The following is a 24,884-nucleotide window of genomic DNA, read 5'->3' on the forward strand; positions in this document are numbered from 1 at the left end:
CCTGGAGCATGTTCTTCTCCTAGATGGAGGCTTCTTTGAGAGAACGAACAGCTTTGGTATTTTGGTCTTGTCCTAAGTGAAAGGCAAGAGCTCCTCATGTATGGTTACTGCAGACATATTCAGTAGCATGAGGTTTTCATCCACGATTGCCTCTGCATGGAAACCCGTGGCATCCATTGAGTAGGCATCCTAATGCAGCCCATAGGAAGGAAGCCTGATGTTCCCCATGCGTCACACGTCACATTTACTGTGTGACACTGGTGTCCTTGCAATATAATCCTCTCAGATGTCCTTTACTGGCAAACAATAACCGTATGACAGTTTAAATATATCCTACTGCTCCCCAGACAAGAAAAGGAAGATACAGTGATTCCTTCCTCCTGATGTCAGCTTTGGGCAGACAGGCTCTTGAGACTGCTTAAAACCACAAAGATGATTTATTTTCTTCATACTCTGAATGGAAATCTGAGTCTTATTAACTAACAGAAAAACTAAGGAAAAATACTTTCTAAAGCTCTCATCCAAAGGAATCCAGATGATCTTGTTTTAGACAAAAAAAAAATAAAAAAAAATAGCATTAATCTGACTTTTGAATTTGATATTAACTGCTTTGTAAATGAATGATGAAGTAAAAAATGAACATCACATTGTCATTTCTGATGCTAGTGCAACTATATGTAGAAGCAGTACAAGTGACTTAAAACTAGTGAGAAAAGAAACTAGAAGCCATGCAATATATTTACCCTCTTCTAAAAAGAATTTACTGCCTTTGAGTTTTAGTAAATTCCTTGCCTGAACCTAGAATAGCACTTAGTGCTTCAAAGTTAGACATACTGAAAGAACATTATTTTTTCTAGTGATCTGAGGAGCAAGGCTTGTAAGTGGGTATAAGTAATTAAAGCACATAAGCAAGAATTACAAGGAGCAATGTAAAACCTGGGTCTGCTGATTAAAGTTAGAAACAGGAGAAAGTCCCACTAAGTTACATACCAGCACAGATGATTAACTGGAAATATAACAGATTTATCACAAACAGTTCCACCCTCCACCCTGTCTACTAGCAAAGAAAGCTGCTTTTTTCTTTTCTCTCTCTCTCTTTTATCCTGAATTATTATTAAAAAAAAAAAAAAAAAGTACAGATTTTTGCAATTAATGTAAGAGAATGTAATGGCCAGTACTACTTTAAAATAGCAGCCCCTGAAATGACAGATTGATGTCTAAGTGGAAGAGTTAGAGAGAATAATGAAGTAGATAGACCAGATAATAATGGAAGGGGAAGAGAAAGATGATGATAAGAAATTTAAAAAAAAATCATAAAAGCAAATTGAAATAAAGATGAGGGTATAATTGAATGAAAGAGTAAACTTTAAAAATGCAAATATTAGATGAAAAAAAGGAACTGGGAAAGAGACGGTATAAGCAAATGGGGAAAAGTGATGGGGAAGTTTTGTTATATCAACAAGAACAGTGACCTTAAAAGAACAAGTTTGATAAAGACTAAGAAACACTTTAAATCTTAAAGAGGCATTTTAAAAGGGGAGATAGATCAATTCTGACTAGAATGTGAATTTGTATGGTACCAGAAGCAGTTCAGGAAAAACAAAAAGGAAAAAAAAACAAATCAAAGCCTCTCTGATTATGACTTTTTTCCTTAATTCCCTGAAATTATCTGAAAATTGCCAAAAAGCATAATGCTGAAAGACACTACTGTTGATTATCCTATACCTTTGATGTTGCAGGTAGAATTGCTACAACATCAGTTACCAGTTTTGGCTAGGAGCATGTACTTTTGTACTCATCATGTAGAAGTAAATGTGTAAAAGGATTTACATGAGTACAATCTCAGCAAGACAATAACGCTTTTGAAAGCCTCCATATCATCTTGGACAAAATTTTCTCTCTCTCATAAAAAAGTGTGTGCTAAATGTTTTAGTGTTCATCTCTATCTATCAAGACCCTAAAACCTCCCTAAGACCTCCCTAAATCCATGTTCCTATACTTTGTGGAAAATGGTTTATGGCAGCAGATAACACTAAAGCTGCTAAGATTCAGTGATAGGAAACAGTAATTGTTAGTGGTTACATATCAAGGAACTTCCTGGCTAATGCTGCCAATCCAGAGGTGGTTCTTTGACACACAGTCCTGAGTTGTCATCACTAGAGTAGCTCATGCACCTCAGTGGCAGTACACTTAATTAAGAGTGATATCTGAGAGGAGGTCGTATCACGAAAGTGGTACAGCATCGCAGATTAAAGTTCATCTGTAAAGGATGGAATACCTCGAAACTTGTTAAGTGTCTGGAAGTCATTCAAATTGAGATGAACTAAAAACAGACAGAAATATTTTTATACAAACTCTGAAACAGACAATCGAATTACAAAACACTTATAGACAGGACAGAAACTAGAGTGAGCTGTAGAAAATCTACTTATCACAGTACCAGAAGGTTCTTCTACTTCCTCTCTATCCAGCCAACGTGCTGTCACATTCTTAGCACAGATGTTCAGGGATTCAGTCCTTTTGCGTAGCTTATATCCTGAGGGATACAAGAAGGCTAGCTCTGGGAATCCCTCCCTTTTGTACTACCAACACCCTTCTTAGGGAGTTATTAAGATTCATGATTTCTTACTCACTCCACCCTACTGAGAAAGATTTCTTAATATTAATTCAGTCCCAGGTAACTTCAGAATTCCTCCCTCCTTGCCATTGAGTGCCCCTTCATGATTTCAAAATGGTAATTTTGCTTAGGTCTATCTGGGAGCAATTATCATCTGCCCAGACAGTAAACAGATTATGTTAATAGTGCTCCAGTACTTGGTTAAACCCTAAACAAAGTTGTAACCTGCTGTGATGCAAAATACTTTTCAAGCAATTTGAGATGTAGGCTGAGGTTTTCTTCATCTAGCTTATCACAGAAACTGACTTTTTTTTTTAGGTGCATACATAACCTGACAGTGTTATTCGATATAATCGCACAAGCCAGTTTACTTGCACTTTATTCAAGATGAGATTTTATGTCAAATCCAACACTGCTGAAGTCTTTGACAGTGAGTTTAAGACAAAACCTTCTGCAGCCCAAACTGTTCCCCTCCAAAAATTGTTTCTGGGTGACACAATTTTTCCACCCTTAGGTTAAATATCTAACATGAGGTGGCACCTCTTGCCCTTGCTTGGCTATAGCTACGATGATCCACCACTAGTGAATTACAACTCCAGTTATACAACTCCTTTCTTAAACTAAGAAAACACAAAGACAAACCATATAACATTCATTGCTTAATAGGAGTAACAAATTCACCATAAACTTTTTTAAATGGAGGCACGTAGTGAATCCGTTTGGACAGTTAAGTTAGCTTCTGCTCTATCAGTTTCACATTATTACTTGCCTGTTTAAAGCCTAAAACAACTCTAAGTAAGAGCAGTTCAAGAGGAAATGCTGTGATTTGCTTCTTTTTGAGCTTCTTCTGACTGTATGCCATTAACACTCTATATTTGAATGGTGTGAAAATAGTTAAGTGTCATTAAAGATGAGCGATGACCACACTAGCAGCATGTTTCATTCATTAGTATTTAACACACCTCACTGACTCAGCTGTATCCTTCACTACATTGGGACGTGTCTATTTTTTTTTCTTCACTGATCAAACTGCCTGTTTTAAAAAATAAATGATACATACTGCTAGCCCAGCTGCAAGCTATTTATCGTCGTCAAGTGCATTTAGTGTGCAACAGGCTTTCAAACCATCACCACCATGTCCAGAACTCCCAACCCTCATAAATGAAGTGACTGCAGAACTTACAGCACTTCTGAATTAATAAAAGAGATGGGCCAAAAAGTCATTGCGTTTAATAGCATGACTAGCACTGTTAAAGCAGTTTACTGGAAGAATATTTTATGCCCACATGAAATTTTAATATAAAAATATCATTCTAAATTTCCAGACTTACTGCTTCTGTGCCCAAACTGAAGAAATACTTTTCTTTAGTCCCCCTAAAGTTTCACAAACAGAGCATGAAGAAGGAAAAGCTGACTTCCTATGACTTCTGGCTTAATAAAGTATCCAAATTCTGTCCTCAGGTTTACACCTACAGACCAAGAGGTAGGGAGATCACAGCAGACTCAAATTCTTATTCTGCAATTACAACTTGGGTAACAATTCTGTTGTTGAATTTGACATTTCATTTCATTGTCCTGTAGCATACTCTTTGCTCAGTTAGGATAACAGAAGAAATTAAATATCCTGTTATACTTACTGACTATCCTGAAGATGACCAGATTCTGTCCTCAAAGGGGAAAGAAGACACTGGTGTCTAGTCTACTTAAAGCATTCCCTAAGCCTGTCATCCACAGCAGTGCCACAGAAGACTAGTGAGTGAGATCTCATGGACATGGAGGTTCAAAACACGCGGACCATATTTATCACAAGACTGCTACCGGGAACTGACCATGAAGGAGAGCACTCATGGGAACAGGTTTGTCATGAGGGCTATATAAAATTCCTGCCTCTATCAGAGACTGCCAGAAGTGGCTTTGCGAGTTCCCTTGAGATGATTTACAAACAAAAGACACTGAAGTGTGCAAAGGACATGGTGACGATGTTGTGAAGTAATTCTGCTCTACAGAAATAAAATTATGGTAATAATAAAATGTCTTTTTTTTTTTTTTTTTTTTTTGCATCAGACAATAGAACATCCAGTAATCAAACAATTAAGAGGGTTAACTTGTTTCCTGTTGCTTTTACGTCAGTTTTGACAGGAAGTAATTACAGGTAATTTGTTCAGACATGATACTAACATTCTTTGTGTTTTTACCAAAGAACTGGTACATTTAACTACATCGAATTAGTATGATAAACTTCAGTTATCAGCTGTGCACATCTAAGATACTCAGTGCCTATCAAATCTGGCTGTTTTATTAAGTCACTCTATCAGTGCAAATTAAGTTTAGACACGTTTTGCTGTTTTATACATGCACGTTATTCAAATCAAAGTCAACTGATTTTCAAGATTAGAATTATTTGCACAGGTAGCTGAAACAAATTAAACTTTGCATGTACAAAACCATCAGTATTCAACTGTTCAATTGGGATGTATAACACACTTAATTGAAGAGTTGAGACATTGTTGGGAAAGAAAGTCGGGCTATCTGTTCTACATCTTGAAGTCTGTTTTCAAGTAGTCTTAATCTGGTTTTGTCACCATCAACTTTAATTATTCCCAGGAGGCACTACCAGATGCAGAAGCGCTTTCCTTACACCAGGAATAAACAATTTCCCCCACCTCTATACCTGACCACGTAGGTGAGCTGATTGAGAGTGATGTATCCCCTGGCAGTAACTCATTTTGCCAAAACCACAACAGTGGGTGACAAAAGGGGACATTCTGATAGAGAAGAAGGATTTTCCTCCACTCAGGAAGACATCAGTGCTACCTCTGAGAGTCCTGCTTTTCCAAGTCTTTCTCGAAGCATCAGTGGGCTTTGCAGTTAAATAATCATATGATTATATATGCTATCATATTAAATATGCTAGCAGCGGGGAACCAAATGCTAGAAATCTGATGAATACTATTTTGGGAAGGCTTATTACTAACCTCTCAAGCAAAGATTACAGATCAGCATTTATTATCAAGACATAATTTAGATAACCAAACCATTTACCTTTCATTTTTGCATTAAAGTTTTCTCCTTATCATCCAATATTTTGCTGTGAACATCTGAAGTTATTAGAAGACATTACATTATGTACAGTAAGATTTTAAAATCACATAAAAAATTAATGTAAGTACACCTACATGTGGAGTATTTTAGTACTCAGAAGTAAAAAAAAAACCACTATGATTACAGAGTAGTACAATTACTGAGTGGGTAACAGGACTGCTCAAAGATTTTTTCTGGAGCAGACTCCAACAAGAAAAAACAACAATAAAGATCTCATTAGAAAGACACATTTAGATAGTAACTGCCTTCTATATACCACACTTGTACTGCAAGGAAGGCTGATACAGCTCTGCCTCATAAACCTAGGAGTTGTCTATCCAAATCACTCTTAAAGCTATTCTTAGAAAAGAATTAAAAACCTTTCTGAGCGTGCTCTCCAATTTCTGGGTCCCCCAACTTCAGAAAGAGAAGAACATTCTGGTTTTAATTATTCTGTCATACTTACAGAGCTTCCATACAGCTAGTTACAAAAATGGACTAATGGAATAAATAAATAGTTAAGGGATAGAACTTCAGGTACCTGCGCTAGTTACCTTCTATATAAGAAAATTAATTTATTTCCCGGTGACACATTAACTGGAGAGAGTAAAACTGCCAGATGCAGGAAACTAATTTAAGTGCAACCCCTGGGGTAATGACCGACACATATTTTAATGCAAATAAATGTAAAACAACAAGGCAGAGCCAATGAATAGATACTAGCTGATAAGAAACAAACAAAAGATTCCTGAGTGCAAGGGAAATAAAAACAAACATCTGCTCTTGACACCTAAAATGGCCAAAGTGATTAGAGAGAACACTGCTTTGTAATAGGGCAGACTGAACCAAAGAAAGTCTGGACTTGCCTCTTACATAATAAATAGCAGCAGTTGCCTGATTCTGCACTGTAAATCTCCCTTGAAGACAACCTGTTTTCTGAAATACCTACAAAACAGATTTGAGATGTAAATATATTTTAAAACGTTCAGGAAAAAAAAACAGCTGGTACACAAGGAATCCTTTGCATCAAAATCAAAACTTTTATCTAAGGCCTGAATGCTGAAGACACATAACACTTGACTTTTACTGTAATCCCACTCATTTCAATACCTCACTTGAATCTTTCCCTTCCTTTTTGTCACCTTTTTGTTGTTTCCCCTCCTGGTACCTCTGAAACATCTGTATTACTCTCCGTGAGTCTGTGAGCCATCGGGATCACCGGAAGGAACGAAATAACCATCAAATGTTTCAGTGTTACTGTTAGATCACGTATAACACCCGGTGATGGTCTGCATGGGACTGATGGAACATAGAATGGATCTGCACCTCACGGCCACATGCCTCCAGTCACATCATCGAGCACTGGCCCACAGAAGAATATGGACATTCACTGATCATCAATCGTCTTGAATTGTACCAGCATGCATCACGATAAAAATTGTATAAGCATCACAATATAGTGGATCTCTGTATTAGAGAAAGCTTACCTTTTAGTCAACCTGATCATTTGTTCACGCTGTGAAGGGGTGGAGTGTATGGGAACTGCTGAGTCACGGCCTGAACCTCTGATTGAACACCTGAGGCGAGCCATGAGTAAGCCACAGTAGCACAGGTGAAGGCAACTCATCTGTGTTGCAGGAAGGGGTGGAGCCTGGCTCCACTTCTCCTAGACCTATTTAAGAGCTGGCTACCAGTGGGGAAGGATTTCTTCTGGAGATCTGCTCTGCTGGAGTTTTGTAAGTGAGCCCATGATAGGGATAAGCTTTCTATCTATCCTCTTTTTGTTATCATTATCTGCTTTGCTAAGCTCTCTTGTTTATTTTGTGACTATAATGTCTTAATATTCATTGATTATACAACTCCTTTTTTGTCCCTTGCTAACGCTTCTGGCTGGAGGTACTTGAGCTAGGTTGTGTGCTTGCCTCAGTCTAATTAAACTGTGCTCTCTGTAGCTGTGCCTCTCGCTGCAAGCTGCACTGAGTCTGGGGGCAACTCATCTTTGCTCTAGAAATCAGTTTGACAGTGTAGGAGATGGACTTTACACTTTACATTTACACTGCATGTTTATAGCGCAGCTCTGCAGTAGATCATTCTCATAGATCATTCTCATAGCACTGGGCAGTGTCTTGCTGCTTTGGTACTGAACGTCATCTGGGTATAAGGGAATTCAGCTGGCATCCAACATGACACTGCTTATATGGGAGCAGTCCTCTGTCTTCTAGGTCATGATCTGCATTGTTCAAAAGGCCACAGACCTCTCTTTCCTTCCTTCCATCCTTCTACTCTGCCACCTTATGCACTTAAACAGAGTTGTTTTCCTCAGGGGAATCTCCCCAGTGATATATTCTCTGTGAAGTCTCATGCACACAAGCTGCTCTTCTTTCCCTTAGCCTTCTGCTTATAATTTTCTGATTTCATATTCAACAGTAACTCTGGGACCCAAGTTTGACAGGCATTATTTAATAAATTCACCCATTGACAAACTGAGCTGATGTTCAGTATAATTTAAGCATACTGTCACTTCCTACCATGGAACATTGTTTCTTAATGGACAGAGGGTCACCACCTGTTTTGTATAAGACATTTAAAAAACATAAGGGTCTTTGGTTATCAGTAAGCATCAGACTTAGGTCTCAAAGACTAAGTAGGTAGGTATAGGTAAGCAAAACCTAGCAGACAGCATCATTAAGCTTAGTCTATGTTGTTATTAAACCAATGCCTGAGCCTGCATTTGAGATATCAATTAATGGCTTGAGGTGCCTTTTCTTGGAATCAAGATCAAAGTTCTGATTGTATATGGTCATTAAAAAGTTAATGTCTTTCTCTAGTGTTTTTTTTTTTTTTTTAAGAGCAAGATGAGGCCTGTTGCTGTTTGTGTTGTTCTTTCCAAAATCCAGGTTGGGCTATTCAACACTCCCTATCTGGAACAGTGTGATGATTACTGCCTGTTTTATTGGAAAGAACATTATCCTGTAGGGTATGCATTTAATAGTTAATACTTATCATCAAACACATCTTTTGCAGTACCTCTGCATTTCATAACCAGGAAGCCCAGTGTTGAAGGATCTCAGAAATATAACTGTTCTGTGTTCTAACATGACAGCTGAGGTTCAGTGAAATTACATGCTGTTCCAACAGTCTGGATGACTAACAATGGCCCATATTTGTCAACTAGCTGAAGGAACTAAGTTAGGAATATGATTACATTAAGACACCTACATAGCATGTTCAAAACTAGATTGTTTTCTGAGGACGAAGTCACTTCTGCAAGCCTATACCTTGAACTGCTTCAGTCAGCAGCGTTGCTAATTAGCTGAGTTTGGCCAACTAGCACTGAAGAAGGGAACAGAGTAATTAATCGCATACAGTAGTGCCAATGTAGAGTCGTGATGCTCAGCAATGCAACAGAAACACACTGAAATCTAGGGCTTCAGCAGAATCACAAGGACAGAGGATGTGAGATCCAGCAGCTCTCTGGTTTGAGCTCTTTGGTATTCAATAGCTGTCCTTGTGAAAGCGTTTCAGCCTTTTATTAATGGAGTAAGATGCTAGCATGCAAACTTATTCATAGTTTGGAGCAAACAGGGTTTCTAAATTGTTTAGGTGATACTGCAGACATCTTTGATTTTGTTTTCCCGATCAGATATATATTATCTTCCCCTAGTACAGTAAAAGCTAGTTCACTCCCACACAGAAAGCAGCGATGTTAGCATCAAAATATAATAACAGCATGTTCGGAACTTATGCCTCTGTGAGTTAGAAAACAGCTCACATGAACATGGAAATGATTGTTTTCCTGTTTGGGATTCCCCCCTGGCACTTTTGCCACTGAGCAGCTAAGGGTACTTTTGCAGCTAAGGGATAGATAGCAAACATTTGGTAAGCAAGGACATGTCTTACTTCCCAGAACAGGTAGGGCATCCAGCATTTCCAACTTCGTGGTGTTTCTGAAGGTCCCTAGGAGCCAGGTTTGACCTCCCTTTTGGCAAGAAAACTGCCATATGGAAAATAGCTCTAAGAGGCTGATGAGAGCTGCTTTTCTACCTCCAGAACAAAAAGTAACCTGGTTTGTAACCAGGTTGTGTAGCCCTTTGTTCTCACAAAGAATGATCTAGAGATATATTGCAGCAATGATAGTGATCAGGTTGGGCCCAAGGACAACACAAGAAAGAAGAGGAAGCGACTGTGCTAATGGTACAGTGCCCAACTCAGCAATGTGTCCGGTAGTTTCCAGCCAGCTTCTCAGATACCCAAGAACAATTTGTTTGAAGGTCATCCATTCTTTTGTGCTTAAATAAAGCTTTTGGCAAAGTGTTAGTCATTCACAGAATAATTAAACTGTTAGAGACATGGTTTCATGCCAAGAGATCATAATATGGTTACGCTGGGCCCACAGCCAAAGGGAAAGTACAATTTTTGAAGCCTAGTTAGAGCTCTTCTATAGTTTACAACTTTCTGTGCTGTCTTCCATTCTTAAAATTGACACCCATATATAAAAATATCTATATATTCAAACACTGCATATTTGTTTGCAGGCTCTTCAACCAGTTTCATTAAAAAGTGATCATTGCAAATAGCTTATGTTCATAATAAATTTACAGAGACCAATAGATTTAGCAGCCTTATTTCCTTTTCTGAAGGAATATACTCCTAACAACGTTTCCAAAGAGAGATTTGAGATGAATCAATGATCCTAAAATCATAAAACACTCATGTTTAAGCAGAGGCACTTTGATAGTTTGAGGACATCTATATTTTGTAACGGAAGACAAAGCAAAGATCCCAAGGCCGCTTGGGATGAGCTGAAAGCAGCACAGTAGGGTAAACAGGGCTCTGTGTGAATGGAATTCTTAACTGCTACTCACTGCTATTAGTTGTGACTGGATGTAGGGGTCAGAAAGGATAGTGCAGGCAACGGACTTGAGTTGTGGATAGTTGTGGTAAACAATCAGGATGAGATAAGTGATTACTGGTAAAACTGAAAATGTCTTTCAGAGGTGAACGCTTTTTCTTCCCTTCACTCAAGAACTTTTGTTTCTTTCAGCTGCATTCCCAACTTGATTGCTATCAATTTTAATTGGGTATTAAGCCCGTGTACCTATCAAATAGGAAAGTCCTGCCTGTTGTGCTACTAAGAGACAGCTGGAACAAAACTGGCATTGTCCTCACTAAGGCAGTTTTAGAGGTAGTGAAAGAACAGGAATTTTTGATAACACGTTCACTGAGATGGTGCTGCTACAGGCTCTCAATCCAGCGTGACTAAAATAGAAAGAAGATGGAAACAGCACAAGTGCTAGCTCTGCTGCAGACTGGACTGACCTCCAGTAAGCACAAAGGGATTATGATTGCAGTTTCCAAAGCTATCCTGTGCTTTTGGGAAAGGAAGTTTTGAGAAAAGAATATATCAAGCTTTCAAACCCATTGATTTATTTATATCTTTTGTTAGTCTTTCTCCACTAGAAAAAATGTCATAAAAACACACTAATCCAAGAGCTGGGCTCCTGGCTACTGGCCTTGATGTTCTCTTAGCTCCTAAAAGGAAAGAAATGTCCACTGCTGTATGGGCCTTAAAGCCCCCCATGTACCTTTGGTGCTCACTGGATCTAAAACACGTATTTGCAATTGGATTCACATGTTTCGATATGTAGGAAACAAGGAATGAAGAGAGGCCAGGAATTCATCAGTCATGGAAAAAAGTAAGAGTTTTGGCTTTGACTCCTCCCTATATCTGATTAAAGGCTAACAAAGCAGTTTGGCTGGAAAGACTGCTTCCCTCCCAAGCCCCAAGGTAAACAAGTATTGTAAGTGTTCAGGGGGAGTGGCAGCAGAAAAAAGGCAGAAAATCTCTATTAGCATGGACTTATTTCAAATAGGCCTGAACAAAATCTGAGCAACTTTTCAGCTTTGAGGCATTTTGATCTTAGTTATAGATCTGAGCTCTGCAGGATTGATGTTAACTAAGTTATATGTATTATTTTTCAACATAAAAAATGGTGTAGTATAGCATATGCATGCATTTGTGACATAATATACAAGCACATGAATATGTACACACAGTCATTTGGTTTCTTTCGATATAGGAATTTTTGCCATTCAAAACATTTACCCCAAATGGGCTGAGGACAAGTGCAGTTCACAGAGCTACAGGTCTGAAGACACAGAACTATTACATTCAATGCCTGTTTACTGAATGTTACTACTGCATGACAAATATTTAAACAGTTTCTTGCAAGGATGTACAAGGGGCTAAAATAGGTGTCTACATTAGTGTAGCTGGGAAAGATTAGGAAACTACAGTCTGCTTTATTATCGTTTGATAACAAATAGTGTTTTAGATCATGTTGGCCTTTGCTGGCATAAGAACTTGAAACTATGAGTTTGGGGGTGGAGAGAGGTGGTTGAAGTAGTGTTGGGTTATCAAACTTTCATATCCCCACATCAGAGAAGCCCCACAGTTATGATGGTGGCATATCAGATTTCAGACCTGAGAATTGGTACTACAGCAGGAAATAGGTTAGAAATTTTCACATTCTTTTGATCATAAGGGGCAAAGCTCCAAGCTTTTAGTGATGCTGAACTAGAAGGAAAGAAAAAGTAGAACAGAGAAATACCTGTACTAACAGATAAAGGTTATCACATTTGCCAGCACAATTTTGATTTAATGACAACGGATTAGCAGGATCATTAAAAAAGAACAAGAAAAAAAAATGCAAAACTTGACAAGTAACAAATCTACTTTCAGTGAAGAATCTAAAAGAAATGGTGAATGACTGTATTACCAGCTTTGTATCATATACCTTATTATCAAATCATATAACAGTGAACTAAATTGGGAGAAACTAGTAAAAAAATGCATACATTGAATTATAATGTTAAAAGATTCCACGGTAACAATAGATTTGTATAAAGCTACTGAAAGTGCACAGTCAATTACAGGCCACATAAAACCATCACAGCATGCACAAAGCCCTACAATAAGTATGAATGAGATCCCATCTGTGTAACAAATGAAGGCGTCAAACACAGCAGCTACAATGCAGAGTACTTTTCTAAACAGAGGCTGGACAAAAAGTACAAAGGTAACCTTCCCCCTAAATTCTTGACTGAATCAACGACATGAATGTGGTGTTCAAATACTAACCATGTCTATCCATTCTGTGTAGGATACACTGCAGCCCAGTGAGAACCCAGGACTCAGAGCACTGGCTGCAAGTTCAGTATGTGGCAAAAGACCTCAGTAGGCCCAGGCAGAAACACAGCACAGAACAAGAAAAAGAGTGTGCTTGAGAAGAGCTGAATGAATTTGGCTTACTTCCATGGGTTTTGCCCCAGATGCTGAAGGTGCCAGCCCTTTGCATATGCCCTTCTGCTTTACTTCCCAGTGGATTTTGAGGGGTGGGGGAAAGAACAGGGAAATCAAAATGGCATGACGATGCAACACTAAGAATTACTAAGTTGTGGAGATCTGTTTTAACTTACAGCTACAGTAAAAGTCAAAAACACAGCCAACTGGAAAGCATCACTCTGAGCTGAGCATCTTGTTAATATCCCTTCTTTTTCCACTAGAATTCAGTAGGTGGGCACCTGGGCTTCACTTAACTCTGAAAATCTCAGCCTTAAATTTTTGCTTTCAAAGTGTAAGGGAATAATTTTTCAAGTTATTGAGAAAAAAAAGTTTAGTGGATTTGAGAGAGGAACTCTTGAGAAATCGACACAGATTCTGCTGCTTTGGTAGCAAGAGATCAAACAAGTCATTACCAGATTAAACATACTTTTCATTCCTTGGAAGCTTTTCTAAATCACATGGTTCAGGTAGTCAATTTAAAAACTAGCATCTTTGACTTTCTCACTTCATTGTACAAACAGAAACAGTTCTAAATAAACCTTGCCATTCTGCTTTTGCAAGCTACTGGATATCATTTAGGCTTTGTCATTAAAATATTATTTATTAAATTAAACAAAACACCACAAAGCAGTCAAACATTATGGGGCATTTGGATACTTAAAAATGCACACAAAACCCAAACAACTTCTTCAACCAAGCACTACGCCAACCTAAGATTTATAATTACTCTTACTTTACAAACCATATCTGTAAATTATTGCTACTTTAAAAAACAAACAAAAACACTGAAACACTTTATTATGTAAAATTATTAAAGAGAAGAAAAACAGGAAAGGAAGGTCTGTTTAGCAATGCAACTTTCAATGGACAGGCTGGTTTCAGGAATGAAGGCATGATCAGGTAGCTCTGTTCAGGAATGATCCCTGTGGATATTCTAAATCCAGCCTGCATGTTTGGTTTAATTAATGACTAGCACAGTTGGGAGTATTGACAGAAAGACTGCAAGAGTGGTAATGGCTATTGGTAGCAGACATGACTAAATGACAGAACAGGACACAACAGCCTTTGGCTTGTTTGGTTACCTTCCCTACTTCAAGTCATTTGGAATGAAAAAGATAGAACGTACTTATAAATTTATTTCTTTCCAAGTTCATTCAATGTTCATTTTGGAGATTTAAACTAATACAACACTTCTTCAACACCTGAAGAATGGCAAATGCTAAGTTTGATGTAATAATTGCCCTTACTTTTACACTACCATGGCAACACCATGGAAAATCAAATTCTCAAAATTCAATTGAAAAACCAATGTGATATGTAACAGCACAATCAATAACCCATCTTCTAGGTCTGTTACAACCAGGGTTAGTTCTTTGCATGGTTGTCACATAAAATTAGTGATGAATGCATTTAAACTACTGACAATAGAATCCTGGGAAATTTCTTTCTTCATACTTCTTTAGAATAGTAACTGCAGACGTTGTAAGACAATTCAGTTTCATTTTCTTATATAATCTATTCCAGCAATCTGTTATATCATATGCTTTACATTTCAAGTAAAGGTCCAATTACTAAAGTTTACTCACTTTTTTTTTTCAGTGTAACTCAAGCAAGAGGCACTGTTGGTAATGGCTCATGATTCTGATAAAAATACACTCTGGTTAGCTTGACACCAGCAAAAGATCAGTGTACTGTACTGAATATTCACAATATTTATTGCAGCATGACTGAAAACTCCTGTTTATTAAATGTGTTAGTCTATAGACTGATAGCTCGTTTCTTGTCTGTGTGTGCTTACCATTGGGTCTGTAATAATACATTCTTGAGAGTGGGTTAATGCTTTGGAATGCTTACAGGAGAGAAGCACTGGCATATAATAGTGCTCACACACAGAGGATTAAATTCAGTAATAGGAGCTTGCAAGGAGTTCTGCTCCGCAAGAAGAAGCTGAAGCCCCTGCAGGATCATTAAATGCGTTTGACTTGCAGATGTAGACTTACTTAGTTTTGCATATGAGGTACTCCAATGAAGTAAGAAAGATTATTTATGTACATAGAGTAAAGACATATGAAAATTCCTAAGGGGTGCAAAGTCAAGCCTTTACCCTTCCTTTTTCAACTAGGCATGTTGGATTATCACTACTCAGACCCTTGCACACTTCATTCCTTCATTCCCACTTAAAGATTTCAAATGTCTTGTCTTAGATTCAGCCAAGTACCACAGCAAACACAAGTAGCTGGGAGGTTATTCTTCAAGATTTTATGCATGTATATAATTTTTTCAAGTGAGCAATGCTTCATTCTTATACTACTTCAATCATAAGATCACCAGACCTCAAAACGACTATTTAGAGCTCCAGAGCTACAGCAGAGCAAAAATCTTGTTAAGTATATAGTTAAGACATCAGCACTTAAGAAAATCTTCATGTCCCATGTACCTCTAAATCTATGAGAAAAATAGTACGTGCAGTCCTCTCTAATTCCAGTTGTCATTTCTGGCAGTTGTTCTTGGGAGTGCATGCTTCACTTATCTCTAATTTTGAAAACTGCTAGAGACTTTTTTTTTTACATTACTGCGAAATCACAGAGTAGTTGATGTTGGAGGAGCCCTTTTGAGGTCACCAGTCCCCTTTTTAAGCAGGGTCAGCTACAACAGGTTGTCCAGCACAGAGTCCAGAGGCTTTCAGTATCTCTACAGATGGAGATTACAACTTCATGTCACTAGATCCCTGTTAGATGGGCAGGCACAAGCCAACTCTAGCTCAAGGAGGCTAAATTCTTCTCTGCCTTCCATTGCCATTTCTTCTCTGGAGCAGAGAGAGTTCTAAGAGCTTTAAGATAATTTCCTGCTCTGCAGGAGATTCCTGAAGTGTTGCTTGCATGCTGGGATTTGCATATTCTCTTTTGTGCTGGCCTAATTTTGTCTTCATGTCTTATTTATTTTCCTAAAACTTGCGAAAGCTTTTTGCCTCCAGCCCAAAATTTCCTTGTACCAATTTTAAACTGAACATCTGTAGCTCGGTTATATTGCTAATAAATATTTGAAGACAGTACGTAGAGATGGTATACTACTAGAAATTAGTGAACATAACTAAAAGAATACTTGGTATTGCAATAAAGGACTCTTCACTGTATCTGCTGTGGCATAGAGATGAAGATCAAAGCTTTTCCCTCTTTTAGAGGGAAACCAGAGAAGTTGACAAGAGAACAGAAAACTTACTGCTTCATCCATCAAGCTTCCCTCCAGCCCAAAAACATGGATAGTCCCACAGCAGATTGTTACTTTGAGCACGTTCTGTGCTGCAGAATGTATGCTGGTTTACGTCCTGTTTTCACTTCTACTGCTGAAAGTTCCATTTCTAAACAATAAAGCTCAGTCTTTTTCTAATCTCTTGATTATGCAGGCTATATATATGATTTACCTAGAGGGACAGATACACTCGATAGCTTACTTTTAGTTGAGTTCCTGGCCTTTGTCTCTGTGCTGTCACTTCTAAGATATGAAGAGAATACACCTTCTCGATATCGATTTGTTCACCATTTCCACTACCATTGTGTTGTTTGGGGTAGGCATTTCTGACAATACCAAATCAGTATCAACACCATGTCAGATTACCCAGTATTCTGTGTTAATTACTCTCACTGTTTGGTCATATATTTGATGAATGCTGTGTCTCGATAGACTAATATTTCCTTTGTTAATGTAATAATTTTGATATTCCTGTGTTGTCAGCTCCAAAGGTGCAGTCAAGAATATGCCTAAGAATCGCTTTTTTCCTTGTACTTAATTAGAAAAAACACACACACAAAAAAAATGAGAGTGGGAGGATAATTGGTTTTTTTCAGTCAGTAGCAACTCAATAAGGTTATGCAATTGTCAGTGAAGGCCTAGTTTGACCTATATGCATTTTATTATGGATGATGAATGAGAACAAAAGAAGCCAGCTTGTCTTTCAACACTGAGAAATAATTCAAGGTTAATACTTAAAACACTCATTATTACTATTTTATGAGATTAATAATATTTGGTGTGAAGTTAAGGAAACAGATACAGTGTTTTATAATGTTTCCAAATATGAACCAATCTCTCTTCAAAAGCAACCTGCTCTTTACCTGTTAAGATTCATAATCCCAAGGAATGAAATCTCATTTGTCTTTCTTCACTTGACCAGTGAACAGGTAAATAAACACACACACAATGTATAAGGCAAAATGTAATTTGGTTACCAGTATGCTTGTAATATTACTTATTAATAAGCTTGCTAATCACTTATTTCCTCACCAGATATATTAACGACTGCTTGTAATTCTCCAAGATTTCAGCCAGTTGGGCTGAAATATTCCATGCTCAAGTCATGGGTGAGATTTTTAAAAATTTAATTCACTTACTTTTTGTGTGTGTGTGTGTGTGTGTGTGGAAAGCTCTGTAAATTCTAGCTACTTACCAAGAATCAGCTTTCAGAAATAAAAGAATTATGATAATATGTTATAGTAGAGAGCAGTGGGCTATACATACAAAAGTGTAATGGGAAGGAAGCAGCAGGAAGGGATACTATACTGTCCCCAGAAAAAAATAATAATAATAAAAAAAAAATTAGTGCGTTCTAAGAAGTCTGTTCCAAGTTCTGCCAAGTTACAAGCTTTCGGCAGAAGCTCATAAATGCCACAGAGGCGCCCCTACAGCTCCTGCCTGCCCTAAAATCTTCCTATCTAACAATGGTATAGACTGACACACCAGATTTCTTACACTTCCTAGCACTGACTGTGTCTATTCATAGTTCATGTATGGACTTCACAGTCTAGAAAACACATCGCTAACTCAAGATGTAAAGATGGCCACCTCTAGTGAAGCTGACCAGGGCAGCCACTGAAGCAGAAGCAGAAGCCTGTCATTTTTCCCTAACTATCAAAGACTGTTATTCCATGGAAAATCAAAAGGAGGAGGAAGAACCTTTTCAGTTCTAAGGCAGAAGGCCAGAAAGTAATTTGAAGAGGAATCAAATGAAAGTCAAGGAAGGATCTGCAAGAACAGATAAGCTATTTAATTGTGAGAAACAAACTAGCACTTGTTCTAGCAAGATTTGGTGGGAAACTGAAGTCTAAAAGTTTCCCTATTACTTTTGTGTGTGCGTGTGTAAAATCTTACTTCCCTGATGTAAATGACTTTAAAATTGTATCAGCAACCACTACATCTAGCAAGATAAATACAAACCATATTTACCTTCTAACCCCATCCCTCCTTCTGGCTCGACAAGGGGAGAACAGCAAAATGTGTTGTATAGGTTTTTATTTTCTGAATGTTACTGTAATCTCAGCAACATGAAAGTGAATACCTGTACTGACAATTAAACACACATCAGGTAATTCAACCCATTCTGTCCCTAACCAGCATTTTAACTGTGAAATTCATAGCATATTGCAGTATATTCTTATCTACTGTCTCTACTACAGTCTATTCTTTGATGACTGTCCTTCATCATCCTCTCCACTACAACTCACCGAAGTTACTGCAGGGCAGCCACCTCATCTGTCTTTTCCAAATTGCTTTGAGATGAGAGCCATAGGAAGAAAGCTGACTCTTCTTACTGTCTCCTTCCTGCTCCCTGGCAAACCCCATAAACTGAGGTGAATCTATGGAATATACTTCCTCAAAGGCACCCAGCTTTAAGCCCAGAATTGAAGCGGAGGTGAACTGGGAGATTCTCCGGTATATGGACAATTTAGAGATGAGCAGCAATGAATTTGAAGTTTATTTATTTTGGCCCTTACTTCCCAGTAGAATGCAGTGTATGCATACAAATTCATTCTTCCTCTTCCATGTGAAAAATAGATTCTCCTCTCACTATTCTCAATAGTAGACAGACATTATTGTAATAATCAGAAATTGTAATAATCACAGATGAGATTGCAGACATGCAGATTGGGAAGTTAGTTGTAGAGCATAGAACAGGTTATCTAAAGTCTGCAGAATCACACATGGAAGATTCTAAGGACTCAACTAGACAAAGCTGCCTATACCCAGTGTTGATGACAAGATGATGTCCTGAGGTTCCTGACAATCAACATTACTGTGACTGGACTGATCTCATGGGTTGATGTACTTGTTACCCATACAGCTAAACTCCTCATGCAGAAGTTGCTGTTTATTGTTTGTCTAAATCCCTCCTTCCTGCCTGTGAACCTGTGGCATGTGGTCATGCTGTTATACAGAGAGTCAGAGGTGAGAGAGTGATACAGCTGAGTCTTTTGGAAAATGCAAGTTTCTGCTCACTCCTCAGCCTCCCCCTACTGAAGTAACAATCCTTCCTGACTCTTCTATATCAGACACCCACCATCACCACAGGTGTGCTAGTACAGCAGCCACAGTGCAGCTCTCCTTTGTTGAGCGATCCCCCAATAACCATGCCTATCAGCCAAAATCCCAGACTACTGCTCAGTTACTTAAGAAGAAGGGAGGGCAAGGCACTGTGAACAGCGCTATCTAGTTAAAATAGTTTGTTGTACTGTTTTTTTTCCTGGCTATGTTGAACTTTGTTTTGTTATTCAGTTTGTTTAGCCATTGTTTGAATACTATTAATTGCTCTTGGCTGTACAGGACTTATGTTCTAGTTCTCTATTTTTTCCTGTAGCCTGATGACTTTATCATGCCATGTGGAGCAGCTATATCTAGTTAATTTTGCGTTTAGTCTTTAGTCTAACAGCTAGGCGTAACGGGAGTAACTTGTAAATAGGTACATGGAAAGGCATGGAGGCCACTAAGGTCTCAGGAGTAGAATCCGACTGGCCTACAACTATAGGATAAATAGAATCCCTAAGGGAATAAAGAGAAGAGGTAGCTACAGAGACCAACTATTTAAAATTAGTTGGGTAATAAGTAACATGAATATAGGGGAGGAGGTTTTGGGGAACAGCAGAGGTGAACTTTATTTGGGCTATGTGTATCAAATGGGAAATTGGTGTTGCAGACAGACTGAAAGCAAGCAGGGTCAGTTGTTTCATACAGTATGAGAAAAAACTGGATTTCTGATTGTTAAAAAGCAGAACATCTAAGAGGAGGGTGCAGCTCTTTCCCCAGTAGAGCAAGTATGTTTTGATTTTTGGAGAGAAGGCCCTGCTCCAATTAGGAAAGGTATCGAGCTCAAATACAGTTCCAGTTAAGGACCTTTTAGACTATGTACTGACTGTGGCTCTCTGCCATGCAAGATACAACTTCAAGCAGCTGTGGTGCAGATAGCTTTGCCCACCAGGAGCAAATTCTGCTTTCAGATAAATTAGCAGCAGGAACAGTTCTGCTGATTTGGGTGGCAACAGTTCTGCTCTTAAGTCCAAATTACTATACTTCTAGAACACTCTCAGTGGCTCTAGAGAAGATAACATCCAGACAGTGCAATCAATCTCCAGCAGAGATTACTATGATCATCTGCTTGCTAGCTGCAAAATGAGTACTAAAGAGTTCACAGTATCTTTGGCATTACGTACATAAAGCATTATAATAAGGATAGCATACGATATACAGCAGACTCTCCCAGCTCCTGGGTGAGACAAAGGGAAGAACACACTTCTAAAGAGTCCCATGAGCAGAGGACGCAACTACTCTGAACAGCCATTACACCCAAGAGACTTATTCGTGTTGTAGGGAAGTTTCAAAAACTTTCAGTCATAACACTGCAAACCTCAAACCTTACTTTGCCAAGAATACACCTATGTACTCCAGATATTTTGTTGACTTAAGTTGTCCAGCACCTCCAGCTTCCCAGCCAAAGTACAAATACTGTCCAAAGGAGAAGTTGTAATCTTACTGGCCTCAAATTCCACATCCCCCCCCCCCCCCCCCCCAGCTATACAGAATTTAGATCCATACAGCCTACACATGAGTTCATATGTGATCCCTGTTGCATGATTCTCATTCCCCTCCTCCTCCTCACAGCAATTGTAGAAAGAATTTCTTGGGGTGAACTGCAAAGTGCCCAAGGATACCCCTCTCCAGGTACATGCTGGCACTGCTGACCATGGCTCAGGCCCCAGTGAGGCAATGTACAGCCTTTAGAGGAGCAGCACAGGGTAGAAAAGGCTTTGCACAGACAGGGCTGGAGGGAAAGCAATAGAACAGGCATAATGGTGTCAAGAGTGAGACAGCTGAAAGCTTTAGACTAGCTACTAAGCTAAGGTACAAATAATAATTATGGAAAATGTATTGCTCCAGAGAGTTTAAGTTAATGATTCTCAGAGAAAAAGCTAGAATTTACAAGTTTGTTCCCATGAAATAAAGCACTGCACATATAAATCTGTTTCACATATTCTGACATATAATTCCCCTTAGTGACAGTCCCAAATGCTCACCCTTAGTTTGGGCAATGACAGCATGCATAGTGTGTACTCTGGTAAGCTGTTACGAAAAGCTGGTTTACAGTGGCCTTATTAGCAAGATAGAACAAGGGCTTTATTAACAGCATTGAACAATCCTGCTGGAAAAAGAGAAGCCATATCCACAGCATCAGACCCAACTCCTTAGCTTCTCCTACTTTTCTTTCTAGCACTTCTTGTGCACAATGCTTACTGGAAGAAGACCCTGCAGCTTTTCTCTGATTTCTACCAGGACCACCATGGGCAACACCCAACAAATCAAGGGGCACTCCTCTAACACTAGCTATATGAACACCTTCTTGCTAACACATGAGAGTCACACAATGACTTTCATGAAATGCTGGTGAACTTTGTTAACTTTGAAAACTGTATCCCTCTGTCTAATGTGGTTAAACAATTCCAAAGCAGCCAAGGGTAAGTGAGACAATACAACCCTACAAGCCTTGTTTACTTTAGGTCTTTAATTTTGCATTCTAATGAAGCTTACAAAAGTTGTAGCAGAGATTATGTTCCTTCTGCACACCTGTCCAAAACACCGGAAGTACTTGGCAAGTGGGTGTGCTTCCTCTTTCAGTTGCTTTGATTTAAATTACAGAAGAACCTGAAAGGAAATCCAAAAGCACTTCTGACCTTTTCTGCAAAAGGCATTTTTACCCGGCTTCCTTTAACACTTCTGTTAACATTTTGCTAAGCTTTCTCTGAACTGTCATTATCAAGAAACCTGCTCATAACTTTCAAGTGTGTTGCCGAAATGTTTTATCCTGAAATCCAATCACTTACCAAAAAAGAAAAACAAATGAACAAAAAAGTAGTAACCCTTCCAGTCCTTCATGAAATCAGAGTATGTGCCTAGACAGCTGGGAAGGAGAAGTGCTGGAGCTGGTTCATATTTGAAGACACAGTTGTATTTTCAAAGCAACTTGCATCCTCACAGTGTTTGTTTACTTCGAGCCATTTGGTGATTTAATCAGCCTTTGTTTTGTATGCTGTGACATACACACAGAGTTCATCTTAGCTCTCATCAAAGAATGAAATCAAGCAGACCATAGAATCATAGAATCACAAGGTTGGAAACGACCTACAAGATCATCTTGTCCAACTGTCTCCTCATCACCATTGCCACCACCAGCACTACACCATATCATGCAGCACGTCGTCCAGACACCTTTTGAACACTGCCAGGGACGGCGACTCCACCACCTCTCTGGGCAGCCATTCCAGTGCCTGACCACTCTCTGAGAGAAAAAGTTCTTCCTTATGTCTAATCTAAACCTCCTCTGATACAACTTGCAGCCATTACCCCGTGTCCTGCTCATTGCCCGGGAGAAGAGGCCAAATCCCTCTTCACCACAACCTCCCTTCAGGAGGTTGTAGAGTGCAATGAGGTCTCCCCTGAGCCTCCTCTTCTCCAGACTGAACAATCCCGGCTCTCTCAGCCGCTCCTCATAAGACTCGTAAGATAGAAGTGCTTTTCTACCCCTGAGCTGTTGCCTGGCATCCCAGTGTTGGCATTTTGTGCTGTTCATTGGTTAGTCTATTAGTGGGCTTCTATGTGATCTTGGTCAGCTTGACCCATTATAAATACTTGCATGAAGCAGATTCATGACTGGCTCAGACCTGCAAGTAGTTACTGCCCTGTGTCATCCAATAACACTTTAGACACAGTTCTGTAGATGGTTTATTCTACTTCACATAATTAAAAATACACAACATATTACAATAGCACAGAGCAAGAACAAAGACAGAATCCTTGCTGTCTTTCTCTATTGTTTTCAGAAAGTTTCTGCCACTGAGCAGCACGAAAAACATTCAATATAGTTCTTCAGCCATACACACAAACATTAGACTCATCAAATCTTTCCAGTACTGTAGGTGCTGTGTGCTTTCTATATCCACTAAAAGAAATGTTACTTTGATTATGTGCAGACAGTTGTATGCTGAATATCCACTTCACTTAACATTTCTTATAGGCTATTTAATTCATCTGCACAAAACCTGGCACTAAGTTCAAAGAAAACCTTTCCCCTTACTGAGTCTGTTAAACTTTCTCAAATGAAAAAAACAATACTTTAAGAAAAAAAATCATGTCGTTTTCAGAAAGATCTTAGAAAAAATGTATGTGCATGAGTTGTGTATAGTACTTAGAATCTCTTTTGTTTGACCTATCAGGTTACCAGTGCTTCAGAACACTTGTAAAACAGGTTAAAAGCTTGCTAATACTGAGTCTGGTCTCTGCTTACAGAAGCATTTTGTCGTACAATTATTGCTTGTGTTACTTCATTCTCCTTTCTTTCATCTTCCGCACTGCAAAGGAAAGTTTTCTCAAACTGACAGTAAACCACATCTATAAGGTTGTTTTGTTTTGCCATGCCTAAGACCTTGAGATTAATTGCTTAATGCTTAGTATGGTCAAAAGCAAACCAGAGAAACCTGGCAACAGCTTTTGAGTCACTAGTGCTATTTTTCAAGCTATTTACTACTGCCAAGGGGCCCCAAAATTAGCACAGATTAAGAAATCATACATCAAATCTAACAGGTAAATACACTGACGTTTCTATTTGTGTAATAAATCAAAATAGAGCAGCTCCACCTAAACGGAACTGATGAATAAGCGGTGCTCACCGATGGCTGTGAAGACAGACCTTGGCAGTAATGAAGAGTTTGTCAGAATCAAGTTACTAGAACTGTGTATCTCTGATCCTGTAAAAACACTACTTCATTCACATGGAATTTTAGATGAAAGGACAAGAGGGAAAAGCTTTTCTCTAACAAAAGCTCTCAGGGTTAGACTTATATGCTGCTAAGGACAGAGACGGGTAGCCTTATACAAGAACTGCATGGATTTTAATCAAAATGGAAATATTTGTCTCAAATGTTGGCACACGTCTTCTGGAGAATACAATTGATTCTCCTGGTTTTCCTAGTCCTTTCATTACAATCAATCAAGCTGCATTTCAAGTCAATTATAACTGTATAGTAATCCCTATCTCTCTACATCATGTTGCCAACCTAAGACTAACTTATTTCTTGCTTACAGCTGCTGTATTTCATCTTATTTTCTTATAGACTAAGCACATGACAGAAGTTCAACAGAAAATACACTCTTTCCTGTCTGGTAACTGTGCTACCAGTTTCTAACCTTCGAGACTCCAGCCAGTATAATATTGTAGCCAGCTGTTCAGCTAATCAAGAACAACTGCATTATAACAAGCATCCAGATCATCCTCCACCATCACACAGAATTATTCCCTCCCCTGAAGGCTTTACATCAGGAGGAACATGAAGCAGACAATGCTTAGATTTCCCAAGCCTGCTTCCTTTCCTGTCTCTAACTGTAGATTGATTCAAACTGATGATTTCCAGATTTGTTCAGCATTATTCCTTGGCCTTTTTAGGTCACAACACTAGTTTCACTTGCAGGAATGAAGATGCATTCCTGCTCTCCATGTCTGCTCTCTGTAGTCTTTCCACAGCTACC

General features: G+C 38.7%; 1 protein-coding gene across 4 annotated transcripts in view; it reads right to left on the minus strand.

Annotated features, from left to right (window-relative positions):
• Positions 1–24,884, minus strand: part of SLC39A10 (solute carrier family 39 member 10) — a 213,437-nt gene that overhangs the window by 56,454 nt on the left and 132,099 nt on the right. The window contains exon 1 of one of the 4 annotated variants that reach the window (XM_052675026.1): positions 4,255–4,359. The exons of the other annotated variants lie outside the window; for them this stretch is intronic. The gene's annotated coding sequence lies outside the window, so the exon portion shown is untranslated. Of the gene's footprint in view, positions 1–4,254; positions 4,360–24,884 lie in introns of those variants that run through there. 4 annotated transcript variants of the gene reach the window in all.

This window comes from Tympanuchus pallidicinctus, unplaced genomic scaffold (assembly GCF_026119805.1).
Source record: "Tympanuchus pallidicinctus isolate F22 unplaced genomic scaffold, pur_lepc_1.0 scaffold15, whole genome shotgun sequence".
Classification (NCBI taxonomy): domain Eukaryota; kingdom Metazoa; phylum Chordata; class Aves; order Galliformes; family Phasianidae; genus Tympanuchus; species Tympanuchus pallidicinctus.